This window comes from Camellia sinensis, chromosome 8, assembly GCF_055761805.1.
Source record: "Camellia sinensis isolate YWXY chromosome 8, ASM5576180v1, whole genome shotgun sequence".
NCBI classification, from domain to species: Eukaryota; Viridiplantae; Streptophyta; class Magnoliopsida; order Ericales; family Theaceae; genus Camellia; species Camellia sinensis.
This window is the reverse complement of record NC_138968.1, coordinates 35,578,171-35,594,687: the sequence shown is the minus strand read 5'-3', so window position 1 is coordinate 35,594,687 and position 16,517 is coordinate 35,578,171. Positions and strand designations below refer to the sequence as shown.

Here is a 16,517-nt window from a genome sequence, read left to right as displayed (position 1 = left end):
CTACATCAAACTAACAAAACTGAGAAAATCAAACCGTAACAAACGGTCTGTATCGTTTTCTCAATCATAAAAACTAAAAAGATCGATTCAGTGCTAAATATATTCTTAACACCGACCAAGCCGAACCGTTTTCATATTCATGCTTGTTTTCAATTTGCTAACTATTTATATTTTATGGTCAGATCAAGCATTTCCTAAATCTATTTATGTTCCCCCTGATCTATAGTTAGGCTCAAATTAAAAAAATAAAAAAATAAAGCCCCCTAACGAGTTTACCAGAACCTTCTCCCGCAACAAGAAGAGTTTGACTTGGACAAGTTCATGACATGAGCCTTTAATGGACAGCCTACTAATACAAGGAGAGAAGAGGAGAGGTCTCCCAAAAACAAGCCTTCTTTTTAGCCCATTTTTAAGAAACTAAAAAAATAATAATAATTACAAATTGAAAAAAAAGAAGAGAATTTTCTAGTTCTAATATTCATAACTAGAAAGTTTCTCTAGTGCTTTTCTAATCGATGCTAAAACTCCAAAATAAAAACTCCAAAATAGGGAAAACGGTTGATATAAAGTACTTATGCCCATTTCTATTATAATTTAATTGATTGTATAAGTACATCTATGACACTGAATTTTGAAACTTCCACTGAGAGAAGGCTATAGACCAGGGGTAGCCGGCACACTAGTGTTTGGCAACCATGATTGGCCACCAATGAAGCTTGAAGTCGTGAACTTTTCAGTCTTAGCTTTGTCTTTTATGACTCGATAACCGTCCCATGTCACTCTCCCTGTTGTTGAAGAATCTGGACCATTGTTGCTATACTCTTGGTAATATAAAGTTTTAAGAACAAAATTGCCTTTCAATTCTAACCACCCTGCTGGATCCACCAAACGGTCTAGAAAAGTGTGTGTGTTAATTTCTGACTACATTGTCAACTCAGTATTCAGTTGGAGAGCACTAACAGAATAGATGTCGCTTGATTGACCTGTAACAGAAAAAAGAGATTCCGGCGGTGGTTCGTCCACTCGGAGGCACTCCGACGATCAAGTTAGTTATCTCTCAAAGATATTAAAAGTACTTAATTTACTATTCAGAATATAAATTGCATACCTTAGACCCATGTGGGTGCCTCTCTTTTATAGTTAACTCCATCCTAGTCCCATTAGAAACCTAGCTTCAATGGACATCTGCTCAGTGCTTATCTTGGACTCTCCAATAGATAAAGATAAACTCCCTAAGAGCTTCATCCTTATCTAGGCTGAAGTCCTTCATCATTTTAGGACTCTTGTCCCTTATCCGCTTATCCTGGATTCCGATATCTTCGGAGATATCCTCGGCCTAGCCGATATCACCTCGGCGTTACGACTAGGACACGTGGCACCTCGGCTGACAGGTCGGCGTCATCTTTGGCCACGTGTTGGTACTCAAAAAATATATCCCCACAATTACCCCCTAGGTTCGATTACCTCGGCATCCTGAGGTGATGGAACCTATTTCTTTATATCGTATAGCATGTCGGCTATCTTGCTGTATCATCCATTTCCCGATGTCATAATACGTCGGCTTTACACGACCAGGTCCAGCCGAGGTCAATTGCTTCTTTAAACCAAGAACTCCAAGAGTTTTATCACGCGTATGAGCTGTCACGCAAAATAAATCAACCGTTTCTGCCACGCGTCTTCCTCTCACTGGATCGTACTCTATACGCGCCTATAAGTCGAATTTTTCTCGCGTGTGCCGTCTGACATATACGTCGTTTTAGGCACATTAATTGCCTTTTTGCCGCCATTTCGAGTTTAGACAAAACTTCATTTCTTCTTTCCGTCTCTTCATTTTACACCACCATTTCTGAGGCCCCCAACTTTTTCTCTCTCTAACTTCTTCTTCCAAGTCTGCCATTGTCACTCTTGCGAAGCTTTCTGCAATTACTTTTGTTTACTCACCTCCAGCGAAAATTTTTGCTGCACTTTTCTGGTTGCTGCCTCCATCTGATCTCTGCGACTCTAATTTTCTCTTGTAAGTCATTGTTCCTTCGTTTCAATTTTCATTCTTCCTCAAACTGTTATATGTGTATACTGTAGTTGCAATGCCATTCACATTTGCCGTTTGAATCCAACCACGTATTCTGAGCATATTTTTCTCATGATTTTGCTTTTTGCCCACACCGTTCTTTAATATACACATAATACCCATATACTTGTTCATTCTGCCACTGTTCTTGGCCTTGCACCCTGGCACACACTCTGTCACAGTCTTCTTGATGACACACCCCTATTCTTGATTCTGAATCATTGCTCTTGTTTATGTTTGCCGTGTTCTTTCCAGATTCTTGCCTCTAATCTTCGTTTCCATAGATCTAGGTTTGGGATTTGTTTATAGAACCCACAAATTCTAAGAAGAACTGAAATGATCCCCACAAAATTCTTACCTCAGCTCACTTTTAGGTTTTTGCCAAGGTCCTTATAACCCTTTCAAAACACCTTCTTTCTGAAATCCAGCTCTTCCAATTTAAGCCGATGTTATGGGTATATGGAAGCATAGGGTAGACACCCCGACCAAGTTAGAACACTTTAGGTAGGAGTTTGACATCCCGACCGACGTTCATCTGAGGTTGGCTGGGGAGGATGACTTCATCATGCCCGATGTGAACCTCATGCCTTCCCAGTAGTGGCCTTTATCGAGTGCGGACTTAGGTTTCCACTTGACACCTTTTTCCAAGAAGTCCTTCATTACTATAAATTGAACCCAATACAGCTTGCCATCAATTCTTACCGAGTTATCAACGGTACAATAGCCTTAGCCAAACAAGAGAATGCTAGGGTTACTCTTGCCGATTTCCAATACTGTTACACTATGTGTCGCCTGAAATCAGAAAAAGGCCACATCTATTGCCTCAAGCTGAGGTCCACTGAGTACAAGCTCATTGCCGACCTGCCAAACTCAAACAAGGGTGCTTGAGACGATTACTTCATTGTCTCGAGCAACTGGGAGTTTCAGTCCAACGATGACCTCCACCTTTATCCCCTAAGCCAAACAGTTTTCGGGGAAGGAGATGGTAAGGGCCAAGTGTCATTCTTTCTTACTCTTTTTTCTAAAGTTCTCAATACTTTGTTCTAATGTCTGTGCTCTTCTTTTTGCAGTTCTTCCTCAGCCACCAAAGGGCTTTCGCCGGTCTTTCTTCCCCAGTAAGGACTTGAAGAAGCTATTGGATTTGCCAGTCCACAAGCGGAGAGCCCCCCTGCTGCTCAATTTCATTCCTACTTACAAGTCAGTACTCCCCGATGTCCCAAAGAGGAAGAAAAGCCAATCTCCTCCTTCTGCCACAACTCCTCAAGCTGTCTCCTTATCTCGGCTAGATCAAGGATCGACCTCTGATCCAACAGAGCAGCCGTCAACCTCGGCCCCATATCTGATCCCACCATCTCAACGCCAACGCCGACGATGAACTGTTTTTGCTGCCGAGATGGGCTGCCAGAAAGCAGTTGCTAAAGATCTCTTGGCCAATATTCCTGACTCAGTTGATTCTCAACCAGCACAAACCCAGCCTCAGCCAAAGCCAAAGCCAAAATGTCTGAAGAAAGCTCAGCCCAAGGCAACGGTGACTCAGATTGATACTGAGGACACTTTGCCAATTTCCAAATTGGCTGAGAGTGATAAGGCCCCATCTGCTGCCGAGAAGAGGCCTGTCGAGGCCCAACCATCCGAATCTACAAGATCAAAGAGGCCGAGGTCATCTTTTGCAACAGTTTCGGGCTCCATGAAGTCTGACTCCCACTAGGCTCCGCAAATCACATTGGAGGACAGGCCGGTCAGAGCTGGTGATAGTGCCGATGACGTTAACGTCGGTGTTGCCCTTAGCACAGCTTTGCTCCTTCCTGGAGATCTAGACCAAAACGCCGAGATGAGCGAGTATGAAAACTTTGCACTGATGCTCCAGCATTCTGTTCAAGTAAGTCTTCACACTTGGTATCTTTCTTTCTTTCTTCTTCTTTTTTTTTTTTTTTTTTTATATACTTAGAAAATTTTCTAATAACTTCTGCTCTGTCCATTTTTCTTCAGGCAATCCAGCACGCCCACTCCTTCTCAATGCAATCTTTTGAGACAAGGAAGGCGTTGGCCGACAAGACTAGGGAGGTTACTAGTTTGCAGAAGACCAATAAAAACTTGCAATAAAAAATGAAGACTTTGGCAGACCAGGCCGAGGCTGTTGTTGTCAATGCCAAAGATGTGGCCGAGGAAAAGGCAGATGCTGCTGATGCCATAAATAATGTTCTTGAGGCCTAGAAAAAAGAGGTTGAAGAAAAGACGGCCGAGGCCCAAAAGAGCTGCAGGATGCCTTGGCCACAAAAGACGCTGAGCTCAAGGCCGCCGATGAGAAGGGATACAATGAGGGGGTGGCCGATGTCACGGCGGACTATGAGAGACAGGTGAAGCAGGCATGCAACAAGGGTTTCACCCTTGGTTGGATGGCTCTCTTGAAAAAACTTGAAGTCCCCGAGGAGTCCCCCCTTAGGAACACCGACGTCCTTGCCCTGCCATTCCCCCCAACTCCAAGCCAATCCGACAATGATTCTGAGTTTGAGGAGGAAGCTTTGGTGGGGAAGTCAAAGGAAGCTGCTGGGGCCAAGTCCCTTACTCAAAATGAGCAAGTCCTAGACTTGACTCAAGATGAGGAGGGTAAGGAGGTTCCCAAGGATGCTACTCCTGAGAAGGCAACATCGGACGCACCTATTGCCGATAAGAACCTCGACCAAACCCTCCAAGAAATAGACGTCGAGCTCACGGCTGAAAAGGCGGCCGATGTGTCTTCGCAGCAGTCTTCTGAACTCCAAACCCAACCGCCCAAAGATGTTGAAGAGTCTTAGTTTGACTTCTTTCTTTTTTCTGTTTCTTTGTACTTTTTCCTTTCTTTGAAACAATGTAAGCTTTTGACGTGGCCGATGTGCCTTCTTTTGAATGTAAATACAACTTCTTTTCTTGAATGCTTTGTAAGTTTGTCTTCCCTTCACTGTTCTTGTATGGCTACCATACATAGAATATTTCTGCATATCTTCAATGTACACCTTAACTGTGTAATCTTCTCGGGGTGAAATACCTAGGTTACACCCACCAACGGTTTACATCAGCAAGTACATAAGTACTCATTTTAATACAACCTTTGGCCTTTATTTGTAAATTTTTTCACAAATTTCAACAAGTGTTAAACATGATCTCGGTTTAACTTCAACTTGTAAATTTTTCACAAATTTCGACAAATGTTGAACATGATATCGGTTTAATTTCAACTTGTAAATTTTTCTCAAATTTCAACAAGTGTTAAACATGATCTCGGTTTAACTTCAACTTGTAAATTTTTTCTCAAATTTCAACAAGTGTTAAACATGATCTCGGTTTAAGTTCAACTTGTAAATTTTTCTCAAATTTCAACAAGTGCTAAACCTGATCTCGGTTTAACTTCAACTTGTAAATTTTTCACAAATTTCAACAAGTGCTAAACATGATCTCGGTTTAACTTCAACTTGTAAATTTTTTGCAAATTTCAACAAGTGCTAAACATGATCTCGGTTTAACTTCAACTTGTAAATTTTTCACAAATTTCAACAAGTGCTAAACATGATCTCGGTTTAACTTCAACTTGTAAATTTTTCACAAATTTCAACAAGTGTTAAACATGATCTCGGTTTAACTTCAACTTGTAAATTTTTCACAAATTTCAACAAGTGTTAGGCTAATTTTAGCTTGTATATTCTACCTTGCCAGGAACCATTTTCCAACTTCCTGCCCCCTAATGTGAACTTAAGTTCCACTTAGGTTCTCATTATGCATGTATTCTAGAAACATCATCAACTATCTTATCAGTCACAAGCGTGAAAAATCAAGCTTTATTTATTACTTCGGCTAATAACGAAGAGAACAAGAAAATTTAATGATAAAAAAACTTACGATTGCAAGTATTCCAGGGCCTTGGCAACTCTTTGCCCTTATTATCATCAAGCCGATATGCCTCATTGCCCAATACCGAGATGATTCTATAGGGTCCCTCCCAATTTGGGCCAAGTTTGCCCTCTCTGGGATCTTTCTTGTTGCCGACGACTTTTCTCAAGACGAGGTCACCGATTTGAAACTCCCTTGGGTTGACCTTCTTGTTATAAGCCCTAGCAAGCTGCTGCTGATATGCCGCCAGCTGAATTGCAGCTCTCTCCTTTGTTTCTTCTAGCAGATCTAGATCTCGGGCTAATAATACATCATTAGTCCCGTTCTCTACTCCCTGGGTTCTGATCCCTGGGATGCCGACTTCTAGAGGAATGACTACTTTTGTGCCATAAGTCATGGCAAATGAGGATTCCCCAGTTGATCTTCTCGGCGTAGTCCGATATGCCCAAAGTACACTTGGCAGTTCATTCACCCATTTTCTTTTTGCTGCTTGCAGCCTCTTCTTAATCCCATCCAAGATGACTTTGTTGGATGCTTCTGCTTGTCCATTGCTTTGAGGAAAGCTTGGGGTTGAAAAATAATTCTTGATTTTGAACTTTGCATAGAAGCTCTTGATTAGCTTACTATCAAACTGTGTTCCATTGTCGGCAACTATTGCTCTTGGAATCCCAAATCTGGTGATGATGTTTTTCCATATGAAGTTCTTCACGTCCACGTCTCAGATCTTGGCGAGGGGTTCAGCTTCTATCCATTTGGTGAAGTAATCTGTTGCTACCAGTAGGTATTTCCTTTGCCCAGTTGCTTGGGGCAGTTTTCCAACAAGATCCATGCCCCATTGGGCAAACGGCCAAGGACTGGATACTGGGTTCAGGTCTGCTACTGGTTGGTGTATTAGTGGTGCAAACCTTTGGCACTTTTCAAACTTCTTGACACAGGCTTCTGTAGAGATGTCCCTCTACCGTCAGACTGAATCTTGCTGACTTAAATTTGATCTTGTGTGCCTCTTTGTGATCATCTGGCAGTTTTCCTTCTTTCAAGAATGCTATTATTGCGTCCATCTAGCTTGGTCCCATGTCCACACACATTGCTTCACGCTCTGTGGTCAGTGGTTCGATGCTCGAGCCCAACAAGTAGTCGACCATTATTGTCCTTACCTTTCCAGGTTAGATTGCACTAGCCAGGTTGGCCAGGGTATCGGCATGACTATTATCATCCCGGTTAACCTGATGTAGTCGGCAATTCTGGAACAAGGCCACCAACCTGCCTACTTCTTTTACGTATGCTGACATACGTTCATCTTGGGTTGCAAACTTGCCTGTTGTCTGGTTGACTATAAGTTGAGAGTCACAAAAGACTATCACCTCATCTGCTTCTATTGCTGCTACCAGTTTTAGTCCTGCAATCAGTGCTTCATACTCTGCTTCATTGTTTGAGGCTTTGAACCCCAAACGAATGGATTATTCTAGTATCTGTCCATCTGGAGATACCAGTACTACTTCTGCCCCCGCTCCTTGTTGGTTTGAACTCCCATCAACAAACAGTCGAAAGGAGTCGCCAATGTAAATGCTGCAGGGCCTAAGTTTTTCTTCTTTCCTTTGTTCTATTGCCCTTGGCTGGGCTCCTCTTTGCTCGCTTGGACATTGTTCACTTCGGCTCAGCGGAGCTTGATGTACGATGGCTCCTAGCGTGAACTCAGCCACAAAGTCGGCCAAGACTTGGCCTTCGATTGTTGTTCTGGGCCTGTATTCCAGGTCATATTGGCCTAAGGCCACTGCCCAACTGACTATTCTGCCTGTCAGATCTCCCTTCTGCAACAGGCACTTCAAGGGATGTTTAGTTAGCACCAGAATTTTGTGGGCTTGAAAGTAATGGTTCAGCTTCTTTGAAGCCATTACTAAGGCCAGTGTTAACTTTTCTAAGGGTAAATACCTGGTTTCTGCATCAGTCAGGGTTTTTCTTACATAGTAAACAACTCTTTGTTCCCCTTTTTCTTCTCAGATTACCACTGTGCTTACCGCATGTTCCGAAACTGCTAGGTACAGGAACAACTTCTCTCCAGGTTGTGGATTTGAGAGAACTGGAGCCGTGGTCAAATACTTCTTTAAGTCGTTTAGGGCGACTTCGCATTCTTCTGTCTACAAGAAGTCTGTGGCCTTCTTCACTAGGCTGAAGAAGGGTTTGCATTTGTCAGAACTTCTGCTTATGAACCTATTCAGGGCTGCAACCCTCCCAGTTAACATCTGTACTTGCTTCACCGATGTTGGGCTTTTCAGTTCTAAAATGGCCTTGATCTGATCTGGGCTGGCCTCAATGCCCCTTCTGGTCACCAAGTATCCCAAGAACTTACCAGATCCAACTCCAAATGCATACTTCGATGCATTGAGTCGGAGCTAGTATGATTTAAGGATATCAAAGACTGCTTTTAGGTCGGCTAGATGACCCTCAGGTTCTTTGGTCTTCACGACCATGTCATCGATGTAGACTTCTACTGTTTTACCAATTAGATGTTTGAACATCTTGGTTACCAATCTCTGGTAAGTTGCTCTGGTATTTTTCAACCCAAACGGCATCACTCTGTAGCAATGCAGCTCTTTTTGGGTGATAAACGCAGTCTTCTCTTCATCTGGCAGGTACATAGCTATCTGATGGTACCCCCTATAGGCATCCAAGAAGCTTATCCTTCCATGCCCTGAAGTGGCGTCCACCAGTTGGTCAATCTTGGGTAAAGGAAAACTGTCTTTGGGACAGGCCTTGTTTAGACTGGTAAAGTCCACGCAGACCCTCCATTTACCATTCTTTTTCTTTACCACCACTGTATTTGATAGCCATGTCGGGTAATTTACCTCTTGAATGGCTCTGGCCTCCAAAAGTCTGTTTACTTCCTCTTCCACTGCCTCAACATGCATCAATGTCGGTCTTCTTGCTCGTTGGATTACAGGTTTGGCTGACCTATCTACGTTCAGTTTATGGCAAGTGACCTCGGGGTCAATGCCTGGCATTTCGTAGGGTGTCCAGGCAAACACTTCAATGTTTGCTCTCAAGAAAGCCTCCAGTTCTTTTTCCTCTTCTTCAGCTAAGCCCGAGCTGAGAAGAAAAAAGCGTTCTTCGTCTCCCTGCTGGACGAGGATTTTCTTCAATGCTTCTTCACTCTTCTTGGTTGGCTCCTTGTCGACGTCCTCTAGGACCTCCATGTCCTCGTCTTCGATCTCTGCTCTCTCTGGTTCTCGTATGCTGCAGGTGGATTTCATTGCTGCCATGGAGTAGTTCTTTGCCTGCAGTTGATCTTCTCTGACCCCCTCTATCCCATGCTCTATTGGGAACCGCAATAGTTGATACAATGTCGAGGGAATAGCCCCCATTGCGTGCAACTATGGTCTTCCCAAGATAACGTTGTAAGGGGAGGGTGTGTCGATTATGGTGAACTTTGTCTTTATCTTCTTAGTGCCAGCCTGTACTTCCAAGCTTGTTACTCCTAGTGGCCATGTCGGCGTTCCATTGAACCCGACCATTGGGCCATTGGATTGCTCCATGTCGCCTGGGTGAAGGCCAAGCTCCTTGTAACACCTGACATACATGATGTCACAAGAGCTGCCTTGGTCGATTAGGATACGTTTCACTTGGCACTCCCCAACCTGGAGGGATACTACTAAGCCATCGTTGTGCGGATGTTGGACCATTTCCAGGTCAACTTCAGTAAAGGACACTATTGGTCCCAGGCATTTCTCGGTCTGAGGTCTCTTCTGCTGGACCTGGTATACATGCTGCAAGTGCTTTACCTTCTGGGTTTCTCTCCGTATTTCGTTTTCGTTGACCTTTGAGTGAATTACATTAATTACCTGAGGTCCGCCTTCTTGCGGTTGTTGTGCTGGAGGAGGTGGAGCTGTTGGTGCCTGAGGTAGTCTTGCCTGTTCTTCCCTTGTCCTGGCCTCATCCACAAGGTCTCTCAAATGGCCTTGCCTTACCAGGTCTTCCAAGTGTGCCTTCAGGGCTCTACAACCCTGAGTCAGATGCCCATCTTCATTGTGGTAAGCACAATGCTTACTAAGGCTTCTTCCCACAAACTCTCCTGGTACCCTTGCTGGTGCTCTGAAATAGGGTTGGGTTCGGATTCTATCCAGGACTTTGTGAATTGGGACTTGGAATATAGTTGTGACTGCCTGTGCAGCCCTCAGTCCAATCTCTTTCTTATTGGATCCGTTGTTACCTCGGCCTCGTTATGGCGAGCTATTTCCTTTCTCTTGCTTTGTCGCCTTGGTCCCTAGCGTGTCCTCCTTGGCCCTGGCATATTTCTCAATTCTAGCCATGAGCTCCTTAATGCTTTTTGGCAATGTCTTTGCCAATGATTTTTGGAGTAGACAACCATCTTTCAGGCCGTTTTTAAATGATACGACGGCCACTTCTTGGCTGCATTCTGGTATTCGATTGAATACCTCGTAATACCTCTTGGCGTAGGCCCTTAGGCTTTCATCCTTGCCAATCTTTAGATCCATCAGGGCATCCACCCTTAAGGGCTGTAGTTTGTTTGTCACGAACCTGGCCATGAACATCTCGGCCAGGCCTTCCCAGGTCTTCACACTTCCTTTCGGTAATTTTTGAAACCAATCTGATGCAATCTCCCCGAGTGATTAGGGGAACACTTTGCAGAGCAACGGCTCGTTCCCAGTGTACAATGCCATCAAGTTCAGGTATAATCCGACGTGAAAGTTGGGGTCTGACTTACCATTGTATATCTGGAACCTTAGCATACTGAATCTTTTCGGAGCCTCAAATTTGTCTAACTCCACCGAAAATGGTGTTCTCGGCTTAACAGGGGAAGTTACCTCGGCATTTTGTTGCTTCCTCTTGAGGTAATCTCTCAAGTCCTCTTTGGTCCACCCAGGAGCTCAGCTATCTCCTGACTTCAGTCTTTTCGGTGCACTACTCTCAGCTTCGTTGTGAGCCCTTTTCGACTTTTCTCCATTAGTTGTGTCGAAGCACAACTCCTGCCTTTGAACATGCCGATGTTCTCTAGGGTTTGCTTCCTTGGTGCGATGTGTCCTTCGAGATTCTTCCCTTCTCGACTTTCCTCGCCCATTTTTCGCTCCTGGTGTGCTGGGGGGCTACAGGGATGGTTTTTTGCCCTCCCTTCTGGGCATTGGCCGCTAGAATCGGCATGTCCTGCAGCGGGAACGGTGGCTGCATGACGTTGTTTTGCATCATGAAATTGACGACCGATTGCAGGCCTGCCAATTTGTTCGCCATCTCTTTTACCTCTTTATCCCTCCGCAGGCATCTATCTTTCCATATCTAGAGGTCGTCCTCGTTGTAATACCCGCTTAGATCCGATTTTTTCGGTACGTCGCCCTCCTGGCCAACGTCTTTCCTGCCGTGATTCTGGTCCTGAGTCTCTTCGTTGCAACCATCTTCCTTTATGTTAGGGTCAACGTGTTTACCGTTTCTAGCAAGGATTTCATCCCCAACCTTATCCTTCTGTCCGTCGCTGGCCATCTATTCTCCTTTCTTTCCCATAAACAGCGCCAAATTGTGTGTGTCAATTTCCGACCACACTGCCAACTTAGTATTCAGCTTGAGAGCACTAGCAGAATAGATGGCGCCTGATTGACCTGCAACAGAAAGAAGAGATTTCGGCGGTGGTTCGTCCACCCGGGGGCACTCCGATGATCAAGTCAGTTATCTCTCAAAGATATCAAAAGTGCTTAATTCACTGTTCAAAATATAAATTGCGTACCTTAGACCCATGAGGGTGCCTCTCTTTTATAGTTAACTCAATCCTAGTCCCATTAGAAGCCTAGCTTCAATGGACTTTTGCTCAGTGCTTATCTTGGACTCTCCAATAGATAAAGATAAACTCCCTAAGAGCTTTATCCTTATCTAGGCTGAAGTCCTTCCTCATCCTAGGACTCTTGTCCCTTATCCGCTTATCCCGGATTCTGATATCTTCGGAGGTATCCTCGGCGTTATGACCAGGACACGTGGCACCTCGATTGGCGTCACCTTTGGCCACGTGTTGGTACTCAGAAAATATATCCCCATAAAAAGTTTGCAGGTAAACAATTCGTGAGTACTTCTTCCATGATCGTCCCAAATATGTCTTGGATGAAGTCATGACTTGTGAATTATGAATTGAAATCCCGGTGTTTTGGTTCAGATTAGTTCGACCTGGGCTGTCACCACATTTGTTTTCTTTGGAAGAAGGGATTTCTTTGCATACATGATGCAGTTGCATTCTTTATAAAATTGTCGATTTGAATGGACGTAGAGTGCGTTTTGGTATCCTTCGAAGCTACATTGGTAAAAGACAAAAGCATCAGAGTTGGATAAAAGTGCCATGGCCTGTTTGTTTTCTGGATCAGCTGTGTTGCAGAAGGTGATACCACGAGCTATGATTCCATTGCCCAAGACTGTTGAAAACTTATGGAAGATCTTTCACATGATTCCATTGATAATAATTTCTTTATATTCATAATATAGCAATATAATAAATTAATTAGTGTATGAATTGAAGGCATTTGTATTAGAAAAACTCGCAAGAAAATTGAAGATATTTTCTACACCTTATTTTACTGCAATTATGGTTTGTGCAATCAATTATTGTTGGCATCTTTGTCCTTAAATTTTGTTAAAATGTTAAACCAAAATTGGTGAGGGTTACATATACAAAATATAGATACTATTTGACGATTTTAGCCATATGATTTTGTAGAAGATTTGATGAAGATGAACCACACCCTTCATCAAATTTCTAAATCCCACAGTTCTACTCAATTCTAATGAAATGTAAAATAAAAAGAAAAGAAAAGAAGTGAGTATGGGTTGAGGAATATTTACTTTCATTTTAAAAAAAGGTTAAAATAGGAATTGAGGGTAAGATGGGAATTTCACACACACACACACACACAAAAAAAAAACACTAAATTATGATGGGAAAAAAAGAGTAAGAATTAGAGATTTATGTACAAAAAGTTGCACAGTTGAAGGTGGTGAAATTCTCTCAATGGCTTCGGTTGCCGGTGATAATGGTATTGTTGATGCCATTCCCAATCATCACAATATTTTTCATTTCGGAAGAAACTTGGACATACTCGTTGTAAACCCCGTTCTTGATATAAATAACGAACCTTTCCATATGTCTTCTTTTTGTTGATGCATCAAGAAAAGCTTCCTTAATGGTAACAAAATTTCTTGACCCAGCTTTAGCCACCACAAGCTTTGGTTTGTCCTTTGCTAACTTGAAAACCCTTTTATTGCTATTTCAAACCCAATTAGGAAACCTTTTTTTTGTAAGTTTGTTCTGTAATTGAGGCATTGTTAATAACCAAGGTTTTACTTTTTTGTTTTTGTTTTTCTTGATCAGCTAAAAGAGAGACTTTATTGATGAAAACACAATTACAAAGTAATGTGATACATTAATAGGGATTGTGAGGGGGGGGGGGAGGAAAGTGCATAAGCATTATAGTAAAGCAATCCCATACCAATTAGGTTGGCATCAGGAAGCAAACCCTATCATTTGCAAGCACTAAACCTCAGAAGTTAGTGAGCTACCAACAAGACAGTAACAACAATAGCAAAATGATAGCACCACTGAGAGCAATAGAGAGCAACAACAAAATCAAACAGAGAGTAACAACATCCCAAAAAACCAAAGCACCATTGAACTACAATACACACCTGATCAGTTTCAGATTGGATACTAAATCATGCACTGAGTAATTAATCCCTTCCATGTGTAACTTTGTCCATATAGCAATCCGAACCTTTACCCTCTCACTTAAACTGGCAAAATCTAGTTGTGCGCCTTTGAATAGGCATTCATTTCTTAACTTCCAAATAGACCATAAAACAACCTCTGGGATAATCTTTCACAGTTCATGAACCCAATTTTTATACTTTCCACCTGCCCACCATTGAAATAATCCTCCATTGAACTTGGTATTGCCCACTCAGGATCCCATCAGCTTACAATCTCAGACCAAAGCTTCCAAACCAACGGACAAAATAACAGGACATGCTCTATTGTCTCCACCTCATTTTTGCAAAATAAACGCAAAGTACTTGTACTTGCACTTAGCACTCCAATCCTTTGCAAGAAGATTGACGTTTTAACCCTAGCTTTCTATGCTAACCAACCAAAGAATTGCACTTCTGAAGGGGTTTTATTTTTCCACAGACCATTAGTAACTTTAAGTGGTGGCCCATGAGTTGCTTCCCATCAAGACCACACTGAATCTATTGTGAATTTCCCAGAAGAATGTGCAGACCAACTGCAAGAGTCTTCATTGTCCAAATGAATGATGGGCTGTTATCAACATGTTTAGCAGCAACCAAGGTTTTACTTATTAACTCTACAAGATTATTATTGAACATGAGGTAGAATATTTTCAATAATACCAAATTCAATGAAGCCAGTTTGACAAGTGTCAAGGTTTGTTAGGGCGGCGCTAAGCCATGTTTGTATGTCAACGTCAGTATGTTCATTGGAGTTTTCAAATGATTGGTTGAGTTGGGCGATGGTGATCTCGATAAGTTTCATGCAATCACTCCATGCTATTTTTTCTTTCTCATTAACACATTTTCGCTCTAGTGACTTTGTGTGGTGTAATGAATTGAGAGCTTGCTTAATTTTTATTTTTTTTTTTGATCGGCAAAAGAGATCTTTATTGATGAAAACATACAAAGTATAAAAAGATACATCAATAAAGAGGAGCTTGGAGCTAGCACAAGCTCCAAGCTCCAGCTGGTGAGAAACCAACAAACCAACAGACAAAGCAAAGCAACAGAACGAAAACAACAAAGCAAACAGAGGCCACTGATAGGCACTGACAGAACTACAAAATAGGGGAGTTTGGAGCTTGATAGAGCCATTTTCTCCTGAATTGACCTACAAACAGATCAAAACTAACTTACAGCTTTAAGCTTGGACCTTCAAGCAAACAAATCCATCTTCTCCTGAATTGACAGAGTAACCCAAGACTGAAAGGAGATAGTTGAATAGGTTCAACCTTCAGATCCTCTTTTAGCAGCCAGAGCACTACAATAAGGCATGCAGAATAACAAAACCCAGCTTGACAGATCGACCACAGTCCTATAGTAGCCCCTAATAGAATAGAAAATCAATGGCAGCCCCTTATTTGCCTCAAATTCAGAACAATATCATTAACAGAGAAGAGGAAGTCCTTGAGAGAGGCTTTAAGCCAAAATGCTAATCTGACCTTGATGAGTTCCTAAAAGTCAGCCGAGTTAGGAGGGACATTAGAGAAAACACACTTATTCCTATGTTTCCAAAGAGACAACTAGGGGAATGGCTCTCCAAAATTTCCTAAGAAAAGACTTAAAATTCACCCTCATCCACCAGTTGAACAGACCTGCCACAGATAAAGGAATGCACCATTAAAGACCCCAATCCTGAAGCACAAAGGACCAAACAGCCCAAGAGAAAGAGCAATGAAGCAATATATGCTGAGCAGATTCTGGAGCAGAATTACAGAAGATGCAAGATGTGGAAAGGTTATTGCCTAGAATGCCAAGATTGTGCAAGAATTCAGAAGATTTAATTTTGTTTTTCCATGCTAACCAACCAAAAAAGTGGACTTTGGAGGGTAAGATGTGATTCCAAATAAACTTGCTTAAGCTGAGTGGAGGCCCAAGAAGAGATGTACTAAATGAGCATAAGGAAGACACAGTGAAGATACCAGAGCCAGCAGCTGCAGCAGCCCAAGTCAAACTATCAACACACTCAAGACTTAGTGAAGGAGCAAAGGATAAAAAATCAAACAGTCTAACTTCATCCGCCAACTCCCAAGCATATAATGCTCTTCTATATAGGAAGTTTCAACCATTTGAGCTAGTTTTCATTGCACAAAAAAAAAGTGAAGGGAACCAGACTTGGCAAAAGAGAGGGTGAAAAGAGTAGGGAACTCATCCTTGAGGGAAGTGGCACCACACCATTTATCATGCCAGAATTTGATTCTGCGGCCATCTCCCACCTTAATTAGGCAATTATCCAAGAAGTAGTTGAATATGTTTCTACTCTGAACCCCTATGAACATAATATCCTTCCACATTCTAGAATGTTTGTAGGAAGATTTCACTGGAGGAAGCTAGCAGTCGACCTCTATCTTATATTTACTACATATAACTTGCCTCCATAGTGCATTAGTTTGAGTACCAAATTTCCACCATCATTTGAGGAGTAGACAAGAATTGACATCCCTAATTCTCCTGATGCCTAGACCTCCTTGAGGAACACTCTTTGTTACTTCTAACCATTTGACCAAATGAATTTTCTTTTTAAATTCGGTAACACCCCACAGGAATGCAGCCTCTATTTTCTCAAAGTCACGAGTCACACCTTCAGGCATCCTAAAGAGAGAGAGATAGTACACAGGTAAACTTGAAATAATAGACTTAATCAGAGTAAATCTTCCAGTGAAGGACAACATTTTCCTCACCCATCCTGAAAGTCTTGCTCTAACATTATCGAGTACAGGTTTCCAAGTTGATTTCCTACCTGGGTTGGCACCTAAAGGCAGCCCCAAAAATTTCAAAGGTAAGTCAAGCACCTTGCAATTCAAGTGGTGTGAAAAAG

General features: G+C 42.4%; 1 pseudogene; it reads right to left on the bottom strand.

Annotated features, from left to right (window-relative positions):
* Positions 1-654: 654 nt before the first annotated feature.
* LOC145797690 (pectinesterase-like) lies at positions 655-15,993 on the bottom strand (annotated as a pseudogene).
* Between the last annotated feature and the right edge of the window lie 524 nt (positions 15,994-16,517).